The sequence below is a fragment of the Passer domesticus genome, chromosome 4 (assembly GCF_036417665.1).
Source record: "Passer domesticus isolate bPasDom1 chromosome 4, bPasDom1.hap1, whole genome shotgun sequence".
Taxonomy (NCBI): domain Eukaryota; kingdom Metazoa; phylum Chordata; class Aves; order Passeriformes; family Passeridae; genus Passer; species Passer domesticus.
Window position 1 is genome coordinate 53,835,491 of NC_087477.1, and position 11,835 is coordinate 53,847,325.

Below are 11,835 nucleotides of genomic sequence, written 5' to 3' on the forward strand. Positions count from 1 at the left end.
GTAGTGCAAGGGCTGATAAAGCTTAAAGAGAGCTAACCATCACCTCAGCTGGTGTAACCATCACTTCCTGATTTAAATTTTTTTTACAACTAAGCTGATTGTGAAAGAATAATAAAAAAAAAAAGATCCAAGGATGTAGAAAAAGTCTGGCTCACAAAGGTAATCATAAAATAAAAGAGACAGACAGGCCTTACAAGATTTTTTTCCCACTGAGAAAAATGGGGATATTATATAGTCTCAATGAGTACACAGTAACTATAAGATATCTAATCTAGCTGTAAATTACTCTCATTTTGTACTGGTCTCATTTTAGCCATAAAGTTCACTGCAAGTGAATTTACCTTGTAAAGATTATCCTGTGGAGTTGCTGATGATTTTTCAGAAGTATTAAGCTTTAAGCAGAAAGGTAGCAAAAACACTGTCATTCGACTCATCAGGATTATCATGGAATTTGTTCATGAATTATAAAAAACTAAAACAACAACAAAATAAAAGGCAGAGCTAAGCAGGGAACTGGAGTAATGAAGAGATACTGTAGTCTGTTTAATCAGTTTAGATAATTCTTCACCTTCTTTTGTATTGATCAACAACGTTTCTCTCTCTATTTGATCAACAATGATAATGTCTTTTATATTAAAGTCTTCTGAATAGTCAAATAAATTATTAACAACTGTATCAAATCATCTCTACAGAGGAAAGCAGAAGAGAAGGGATGGAGAAAATATGCATTTGGAGTTATACAGAGCATGAAGTTGTACTAAGCCATAGACAAGTCCCAGGAGCTTTACAGCATTGCGAAAAGCTAGAGCCAGCCAGGAAAAATATTTGAACAGGGGAGAAAAGTGCTTAAATGACCAGGAGAGGAAAATATTCAGGGTAACAAGGTAAAGCCAAGCATTAGATTATACTAATGAGAGCCATGTTTTACTGTAAAATGTCATCTTTATTTCAAGTCTTATAATTTTTATCACAAAAAACAACTCACTCTCATGGTGTCCCTGATTGCCATTCTATCCCTTTTGCTTCTTCCTCCCTATCAGATTATGTTCAATGAGCCGATGTCCCTCTCATGCTTTCTGTGGTACGATTTTCTTTGCAGGGTGGAACATGCTCTTCTGCTTCTGCTGCTCACAACTTAAGTTGTGCGGCCAATCCAGCAACACCAGTATATAAAAAGGACAGAACCTTTTAGAGGTTAAAATTCAGTCTCCTTTCCAGTTTGAGGTTGAACTAGATCTTGATTTGGGACATTGTTTTGCTTTCATAGCTGGGTGGAATGCTGCTCTGCTGGGGAAAAATACAACAGTGGTTTAGGAATCTCCCGTCTTAAGGACTCTTCTTGCAGTTTAGGAATTAAAGAAATGGGACAGTGATGGGACTATATGAAAGAATCTACCTTCATAGTTTCATAACTCTAAGTGAATAGCACAACCAGGTCATCAACACTAAGATGTTCTGTAGAAAGGAAAAACATGCACTGAAGTGAAATTTCTGTCATTTAGTACAATTTAGCAGACTACACTTCTACAATAAATTGGGGCAGTGCTGTATCATAGGATGCATACAGAAAGGGTATTTGAAAGGCCAGTCTTCACTCTAGGTTGTAAAAATCAGAGACAAAACAGATATAAGGGCTCTTGATTGAGAAGTCTCATTAAGCATTTGATTTGGCATTTTTAGTGTTCATTAAATACCACTGGCTGAATTGTAGTCCCTGCTGTGAGCTTTTTTTTAAATGTCTGAAAATATGTAATGATATGACTTCCAAGAAAGACATGACAGCTGAAAACAACCACTCTCCAGCAAATTCTGTTGAAGTGCAGAGTAGGAAAGAAAGGGCATAATTATATTTCTGTGCTGAGATAGTGCATTTCTCTCACACAGAGAAGTACTTGGTCAGGTAATAAGGCATTTCTGTATAACTGCACATTATTTTACATCACAAACATCACAACTGAATCATGTAGCGATGTCACTTCGAGGACTTAAAAGCACATATTAGATGCTTCCCACTAGTATTTAAAATCCATGAATAGATGAGGACCTTGTGAGTGAAAAGACACTTAAAAGGGATATAAAACAGTTGCTTTTACAAGGACAGAATTGCCATAGGTTTGCTCTGGGTTAAGGACATGTTAAATGCTAATCTGTATAGTATTGCCTGAGCTGTTTCTCCCTTTACAATTCACTCAGTAGAGATGCTTGATGTAAAGATTTGCACATTTAAGAAGAAGTAAGAGCCAAGTATCTTTAACAAGAGATTGTGAATTTAAATTTCCCCTTCAGTGTGGAGGGCAAGGCTCCTCTGTTTAAAGTTTTCTATTTATGCAACTGTTTATTATTTACTTGTGGATTTAGTCTTACCCTAAATAACTTACACGAAAATCATAATGCAGTGGTTTTCATACATGCATTCTCCTTATTTCTTTATAATCTTCCATGTATATACAGTAACACAAACAGGTTTTGGGACAGCTTTGCTTTTTTTTTCTCCTGCAGTGCATGTGTATTCCTGTGCCAAACAGATATGGAGAAGTAAATTCCTGCTGGAATTTTTCAAACACCACCTGTTCCACTCATAACTCCAGTTCTAAATAACTACAGCTTGCCAACAGAAATCAGATAAAAGAAAATGGTAAAATTTCAAGATTGTCAATAAACCCTGCTAATAGACCTCAGAATTTATCCCTAAGGCCTAAAAATTCAGGCAACTATATGGTACAGAGGAACTGAAAAGACTTGCAGTGCCCCAAATAATTATTTATTTATCCTCACTCACATTGCATAACTCTCTTCTAAGCATTCTACTTTATTCTCTGAAGAATTTAGCAATTTCTTTTCTTCACATGGATTTCCTTTTCATTGTGAAAGATTTGATGAATTGGTCAGGGAACAGAGCACTGCAAGGAGACAGGCAGCTGCTCATACAATTTTGACTATGAAGTGGAAGTTTACTCTGTTAGTAATTAGCATAATAAATATGTGAATATGAAATCCTCTGTAGAACCCATTCCCCAGATTCGCTGCTTTGGCCAGTCCAGAAACTGGACGGAAGACGGCAGCTAACAGTGCATAAGTGCCAACAGAGCCCCACTAACAGCTGCAATACCCAATCTTGCAAACCTAACAGCCACACTACAAGCACTTGCACACCCACAGATGGCAGTGCTAGATATAAAAGTTATGTTCTTTATGGTCTCCTTAGAAGGTAAAGATAAAAAGAAATTTTCTTTGCCTTGGGAAGGTATACAGTATACAATTACCAGATTCCCACAGGGGTGTAAACACTCACCTGTGACAGCTTGTGCTGTGCTTGCTGAATTTTTACAGATGGTTTCACTCCCTCAAGATGTGAAATTTTACCAGTGTGATAAATATTAATTAATTGGTTAAATAATTCAAGGAGATTCCCGTGAAAATGGGAAGGTGGGGGGGGGGCAGTTACAACAGTGTGGCACAAACCCCATGAAATAGAAGTTGAGATCCCACCTGAGAAACATCAATGACTAAGACATCCTGGTTTTGGATACTTGATGTATAGCAGACCACATGTGATTCCTCCATATACCTGAAGAAAAATTGAACAGCTGCAGATGACTCCATGTAGGAAAGAATTAAAACAGTTAGTGTGAACTTTAAGATACTGGAGAATACTTGTGCCTAGATATTCTATTATTGCTCGCCTGCTATACTCACTTTTATGAAACAGAAAACCACGGAAATGAAATCCAGAATATGAAGAGCAGTAAGAAACCTAATAGCGGAATTAGAAACATATCAGTCTTTGGAACCAATATACACAACCCTTAAGTATAGCAGTTTGGGGCTTTGTTGAATATGCCACTACACTGTTGAACATAAACACTGGCCCTGATGGACCAAAGACATTTTTACTATTCATCAGAACTGCACTTAAAGAGACAGAATGGAGTTATTCTGAGTGGGAAACAAGACTTGTGTATCTGGTTCATGCAGTTAAACACGTTGAGACACTAAAGAGTAGAGTAACCTGATCTGAAAACTCTGTCAAGGTTTGAACTGTTTTCCATTTCCAAGAATAATTCTTATACTGATACCAGCACACCTCCAGTGGAGATCTCGTTATTTATTTCATAAGTAAACAATCAATCAAAATACTTTTTAAGCTTTTTGGCTTACCAAAAGGAGGCAGATATTTTTTGAACTCCTGTCTCATAAATTCCCTTGTACTACAGTCATACATAACAAATATTACAAAATTTGTGATGCTAGCTCTACCAACTTACAATGGTATCACCCCTAATAAAACTGAGAAACTTTCTAAAGCAAGCTTTCAGAAGTACTCAAAAGGCTTTCCTCTTGTTCATGGCATCATTAAAAAATACAAAATCCAATAAGTTTGCACAGCATTTTTTCTGTTGTGAGCTGGCCACTTCCATTAATTTACTCCTATTTGCAGGACTTCCAGTAACCTTTCTAATGCATGGTGGAAGAGGAGGTGGCATCTGCTTTTGCAGGCCTTAATCACAGCTCAGGGAAGCTAAAGGTAGTATGTATGGACTTTTAAATATAATTAAAAACTGCAAAAAAAATTGGGGAGTCATTTCAATCCAACTATATGCAGGGTATTTCACTCGATATAAGTCACAAAATGCCATGTGTCCATGGACAACTACACATCTATTATTTTTCAATGATTTACCTGCCATGAAAGAGATAAGTTCATACAGAAAAGGTGAGAAGTACAAGCTATAAAGCCTAAATGAAAACTTTGTGAGGCATATAAAAAAGATCCTTTCTCAATCATTGAGCCTGACTCATGAAGGTTGACTTTTATATGATGGATGAACGTGGACCACTACCCTTTACTTTAGTATACCCATGTCAGACTTCCTCAGACAGAGTTATTTTTCTTAGTTTTCTTGACTAGTCCATCTTATGGAGACAGATGTCTCCCCTTCTGGTTAGCAGCCTATATTTTAGTGCCAAGCTGCAAATTCTAATCCTAGTGTCTGAAGTAAGGGGTTACCTGGTGACTGAAGTGTGAAATGAAGTGCCACAAACATATATATTTTTCTTTTATTGATATGTTTTTATTTACCTGTTTATTTACTGAATTTGGAGTTGGGTAAAAAAATTAATCATTTTGAGTACTGAAAATTTTCAGAAAAAGTCAATTAGCTGGAATCCAACATCCATAAAAGAACATTTTCCTTTTTCATTATAGAAAACTGGAAATTATAAATTTGGATAAGAATTTGGATCAGGAAAATGGAGATGGTCCTGTTAATCTCACCGCATTGGGTCTAATCCATTGCCCAGTCTGTCATCATCATGTGAAACTAATGCGTCGCATCCTCTTTACAAGCATTTTGCTCTGTGACTCTGAACTCACTCAGTTTATAAAAATCATTCAGCAATTTTTAGCAGCTATATTTTGACAAATTATAACAACTACAGGTGGGGGAAAGGGATTACAAGGACAAAGACAGATACTTTGTCAAACTCAAAGGTGCTATTGTTATTACACTGAATACTTTTTTTTTTTTTTAACATGTAGGGGCACCCTCCCTCCAAGATAGGTCTGAATTACAGAAGCAGCAGACAACCAAAAGAAAGATTACCTTTAAGTCTGCAGATGCTGTGTGTGGCCATAGACTTTACAGCTGCTATATTTCAGAACAAAAGCCCATTGGTGTAAAGCTGAGTTCCTTTTGAGTTCCAAGATATGGGTTTATCTTGTCTCTATTGCTCTATCACAGCTTTGACTTACTTCCAAAAATATAGATGCAACAGTTTTTTCCCCTCAAAAAGTATCTTTCTGAATGTGTGCAGCATTTAAACAAATGCTGAATGTAGATATATTAAAAAGGAAAAAAAGTTTTGTTTCTATTGATAACCTATTTTCTGCTCTAATTTCTCTAAAAGCACTCTTGGACTGTTGAAATGGACTAGGTGACAACCTGGAAATTTCAGTTATATAATGAGTCCAGCAGAAAAGGTCGCTGAGCATTACTGGAAAAATATTTCTCATTTTTAGAAATAGCTGGTTTTATCTCAAATACTCTTAAGGAGGAATCTGCTAGAAACATCACTAGCTACTGAACTGTATTTCTATTTAATAACATTCCTGCAAAAGTGCAAAGAGAAGGTCAAACACGCAGAAACTACAGGTCACTGCAATTTTTGTGAGATCAGTGCACAAAAGGTACGATTAGGAAATTAAAGGACAATGATGAAAATCTGGAGCTGAGAGGGAAATTATCTGTTTCTATCACATCGGCATTTTTGAAATTTCAAATGTTGTTTCCTGTCATGGATTGAAGCAGAAAGACAATAGTTCATTTTTTTCTTGGAATTCTATAATCAGAAAAATGGATGAAGGTCAAACACAATGTATATAGTATATTTTTCTATGAGTGTGCACACCCATATGCACTGTGTTATTTTCCACTAATTTCAACAAGATCATATGACCTCTGCAACCAAGGCCAAGAGGGACATTTTTCTTTCAATACTGTGCTAAACAGGAATTATTTGGTGAGAGAAAATTTTGAATTCCTCATCTCTCTTAATGCTATGGTAATACTAAAACATACCCTGGAAAAATCCCGTAAAGTGTATATAACACTTTATTAACAGAATATATATAAAATAGAATTAGTGAAAAGAGTTGGTTTCAGCATTAAAAAGATTTCAAGATAAAATGTGTTAATTCATATGAACTTGCAATTACTTATTTATATACCAAAAATTATCTCTAATAGCTTTTGATTGATGATTGACTCTGATAATTGTCAACTGAGTAAAAATCCAGGTATGCCAAACAAGGTAAAGAAGTTCTATGCTTCAGACAAAAAAAGTGGTATAGTTGGGAAAGGCTGAGGCATGGAGTGAAACACTAACATAACAGCAATAAACCATCATAATAACCACGAGTCATCATGAAGATGTGTCCTTCATGAAGTCAAAGATTTCCCAGAGTTCCAGTCTTAAAGGAGTTCTGAAGCTATAGTATTGGATATTTAACAATTATCAGGTATGCAATGTTTATTGTTCTTGTAAGAATTAAGCATGAAGGTCATTACTATGATACAAATAATGAAACAACAGAGGAAAATATTTTAAGGAGAAAGACTGCTTGACAAAAATCTAAATCTTTACTAAATAGAAAAGGAAACATCAACAATCACAGCAAAATTCCAAAGGTTCACTGTGTCCTGTAAAACAAAATGTTCTTGCTTCAAGCCTAAGGGAAGAAGAGATCTATCATATTGATAACTATGCCTATCCCTTGTGGTATTTCCAGGAAGTGATACAGCTTGAAGAGAAACTGGCTTAACATTTATTCATAATTTTGTTAAGAGAAAAAATTTCCATTTTTTTTTTCCAGCTTTCCCCTCCCCATTTTTTTCCCTTTGTGTTTCCTTTTTGTTTTGGTTCTTCACATTCAGTTATTTCTCATTGTTCCTCCTTCTCTTTTTTGTTCCATTTGTTTCTCTGTATAATATGTTGTACAAAGCACAGACATACCAATTTCATAGACTACACGCACACTGAATTGTCTGATAGAGACTGGAATGAAAATACTGCACAAATTCTTTGAAGTTTTTTTATAAACTCCAGAAAGGTTCTGTAGACTTTTGGTTTCAGGATTTTTAAGGAAAAGGGAATTCAACTAGGCTTCATGTATGCAAGTATGTTGGCCCATGCTTGCATATAGTCATTTAAACCTAAAAAATATTTTACTGTATGGTTTGACAGGCTGCTGATTCCTCACATTTTGTGGCAAATCCAGTAATCCATCAATTAGAAATAGAACAAATCAAACATAATTTAAAAAAAAGAAAGCAACTAAAAACCAAAATTCTTTGTTTTCTAAATTGAAGTTCAAGCCATAAATTAGTTTTTTGAGTGTTTAAATATATCAATTTTTATACTATTCTGATCATGGGTATTATTCTTTTGTTCTTTGTAGAAAAAGCCTTGCTCATCAACAACATAAAACAAGATAAATACTGTTTAAAGTCCCAGGAGATGAGATTTTTTCCAAGTCTCTTAATTATCCAGACATTCTTGCAGCCATGAATGTGGTTCTTAAGCCAAACAAAAGTCTAGAATCAAAATAGCATGAGAACTGTACAGTCTCTCTAAGTATTAGTTGATGGTCTTTTCAAGCTTAAGCTTTGTGAAGATTAGGAGCATACTGCCTGATTTACAGGTTAGTTTATATGTCTTGTTTTGCAGGTAGCAAGAGTTGTTATTTAACTATTCAGTCTCTCACGCCACTAAAGGAAACTTGGAATTTATTTCACAAAAAAAAGGAAAATCTCTGCCAGTCTGCTTGTGTGGTTATGAAGTTATTCAATATGTCTTAGCTGCCCCTTAGAAATACAAGAACAACTCAATGAAGAAGAATGGCAAATAAGGTGGGGAGTTTCCTTCTTTCCAGCAATTTTAATATCTGATCAACATAAGATAAGGCCTTAAAATTGCCTCCAGTAATATTTATTTACAATATGTTTAGTAATATCAAAGAGAAAATTCTCATGGAAATCACTAAACGTGTCTTGACAGAAAGGAATGTGGGTTTTACTGTATATCTAGAAAAAAAAGGGAAAATTAAGTATTCCTCCTTCTCCAACACCGTCAGGAGATTAGATGGGAGGAATTGTCCCCTGAGAATCTGCTTGAATCTGTAGGTGCTCGACTGTGATCTGTGTATCTCACGACTTTGTATAACATGACATGAGCCTCTGATGGCATAAATTTCTGAAAAAAACACTCCTCACCTTCCATGGAAAACCACAGTACATTTAAAATAAATTAAACATGGGTTGAATATTTTGTCAAGAGACAACATCCCTAATTGGCAGCTGCTGTTACAGCAGAGGTTGATTAGGGATGAGAGAGTAGTAATTCTCCACAGAAAGGAACTGTCTGATACTATTAAAAATTACCTGCTTGTCACAGATGTTCACTCTGCTTATTTTTAGCATGTATTAGAGTTTGAAATACTGGAATCCAAATTTATCATTACCCAACCCACAAAGAATGTTTTTGGCAGTCATTTATACACTATCAGCAAAAAATGACCTGAATTGCTTGACAAGTTGTAAAAATTCATAGTAATATAAAAAGGTGGTATTAAGAGCAGCATTTTTCACAGAATTTTCTAGTGGAGATGTCAAAACCCTGGAAAAATTGGGGAAAAATCCTGAGGCAAAAATAGGAAGAGAAGCTATAAGGATCAAAAGCAGAAAGAGATATAATGACAAGAAAAAAAATACAGTGGAAAGAATTTTGCAAAAGACATTTAGAACCAGATATAAATATCCTTGATCTGTGCTTCAGGTAAAGCCCATATTACTTTTCAAATAAGTTAATGCTCATCACTACCTTCAGCAGTGTCTCTCTCCCTTCCTGCCATGCCCATGTGTTGTAGTTTACTCCCAGCTGGCAACTAAATACCACGCAGCAGCGCACTGGCTCCCCCTCACTCCCTCTCATTGCAGCCACAGGTGTTTCTCAGCCAACTTCAGCCATTTTATGTCCTGAGCATGACATTCCATGGTATGGAATATCCCTTTGGCCACTTCAGGTCAGCTGTCATGGCCACGGTCCCTCATAGCTTCATGTGCACTTCATCACTGGCCTGGGACACTGAAAATTCCTTGACTTGAGGTAAGCGCTGTGTAGCAACAACCAATCAGAATATTCTCATGCTATATTCAAAACTGTAGCAGCCACAAAAAAGAAAAGAAACTCTGTCCCAGCCAAAAGTAACAGTTTTCACCTGGTATTCCAAGTAACATAGTGTCCGCTCCTTATTCCATACTATTTACACCATGCCGGATTCCACATTTCCTAATACCCCATGACCTTTTAGAGAGTTGCAGAATCACAGAATGGGCAGGGCAGGAAGGGATTCAAGTGGGTCATCAGGTCCCCCATCTGCTCAAGCAGGGTCATTCTAGAGCACATTGCTTAGAATTGCATCCAGATGTTTCTTGAATATCTCCATTGAGGGAGACCCTACAACCACTCTGGACAGTCTGTTCCAGTGCTCAAGACACCTGCACAATAAAGAAGTTGCTCCTCATATCCAGGTAGAACTTTCTGTGCATAAATTTCTCGTCCTATTGCTTGGTAACACTAAGAGCCTGGCTGCATTCTCTTGGCACCTTCCATTCCGATACTTCCAGAGGTTGGTGAGGACCCTCTCAGTCAAAGTCTTCAGTTCTTTGGTTCCTTCAAAGTTCATTCTTAATGGCAATGAGTGGGAGCTCTGGTTCTGATTCTTGGATCCAGAGTGGCAAAGACAGACACCGTGAGTCATTCAGTGTGGTGTCAGGCCATAGAAGTGATATTTTCCAGTGTTATATGGCAAGCAGCATCGTGCAATTTTATTCATTGGCTATTATCACCAGAAATCAAATCCCCTTAAGGCACACACCAGATTTTTCCATCCTTCATCATTATCTACCAAATGCCCCCACATATTGGAGCAATGATAAGAAAAATAACTTTGTCCCAAATTAAACAGGATATCACACTTATTCTTTTACAAGTTGATAATGTTTTAATTTGATTTGAAAGGACAGAACTCAATAATGTCACTAAAAATAATGTAAAGAGATTTTCTCTAATGGCCTTTGACCATAAAGTAATTATGAGCTTTGTGTGGCTTTGGGTATCTTTTACTTTTCATGATGGCAGTGCATAATGTGCAAGGGCTCTCTTCCTGTGAATGATATCAGAACCTACAAAGGAAAATAGTGGGATTTAGAAAGCTTAAGAATAAGCAAAAGGCAACTAAATGAATATTAAAAGATAACAAAGAAGAACAAGGGTATTTTAAAGTCTATGACACAGCTTTTCAGTATAAAAGGAGTAAAGAAGAAATACTCCAAAATATTCTTATGGAACTTACATTACATAGGAAGATCAGCATCTGATGAGCTGCCAAAGTTCTAGAATACAGACACTTTTCTGTTCCTCTTCCTCTGCTTATTTTTAAAAAAGTTCAAACACTTTGAATAGAGGCCTCTTAAAACTTCAGACTCCTGGTGCTGACTAATGGTGAAGAGCCTTTTTCTTCTTTGTATGTTGACTGCATCTGGCAGTCCATCTGCACTACTCACAACTTGCAGAGAGGAGGTTAGTGACAATAAAGACAAAGAGTTTCTTTAGGTGGCTCAGGTTGTTCTATATCCCCTCAACCCCAGAAATGCCTATAAGTGACACATTTCAGACAAGTCTCTGGAATGTTGGTAAAGCTCTCATAAAACCAGATGATGGCACTTAGCATCAGATTTATTTCTTATAAATTTTGGCCTGCTTAACCCCTTCTAAAAATATTTAGCTATTTCAGAATTATTTAATCATAATAGGTATAGAAACAGTCAGAACCCCCACAGACAACAAAACCATAGCTCAGCAAGAGATCTGGAAGAGAGTCTTCAGCATCAAAGATGTTTAAGCACATAGCACCATATGCATGTTCTAATTAACTGAAATTTACTTCAAGTTACTTTTGATTTTAACAAGGCACTGAGAACAGAAACTGGATTGTTGAAGACATTGTTCTTCTCCTTTGGAAGGTAATAGCTAAACTTGTATTGATTTTTATACACACAGTCTTTTTTATTTTTTTCTTAATGGTAAGTGATACATACAAATTGTTGACATTAACAAACCAACTCTGAAATATAATTATTCCATTAAAAAAAACCCCACTGATTATAGCTGTGGTAAACCCCTTGAGATAAATTTTACTCAATTCAGTAAACTCAACAGTCTATTACAGCTTAGAACACAATTTCTTTGCAACTGTTAAATTTAGTTCTAGCAGAT

General features: G+C 36.1%; 1 long non-coding RNA gene across 2 annotated transcripts; it reads right to left on the reverse strand.

Moving 5' to 3' along the window:
• Positions 1-320: 320 nt before the first annotated feature.
• On the reverse strand, positions 321-9,408 carry LOC135300012 (uncharacterized). 2 transcript variants are annotated; one of them, XR_010361873.1, is made up of 4 exons: positions 9,379-9,408; positions 3,490-3,568; positions 986-1,284; positions 321-472 (listed from the first exon to the last, which is right to left on the reverse strand). It is a non-coding gene; the product is annotated as an uncharacterized LOC135300012 (long non-coding RNA). The 2 variants fall into 2 exon arrangements; XR_010361872.1 differs by lacking the exon at positions 321-472 and having other exon boundaries at positions 817-1,284.
• Between the last annotated feature and the right edge of the window lie 2,427 nt (positions 9,409-11,835).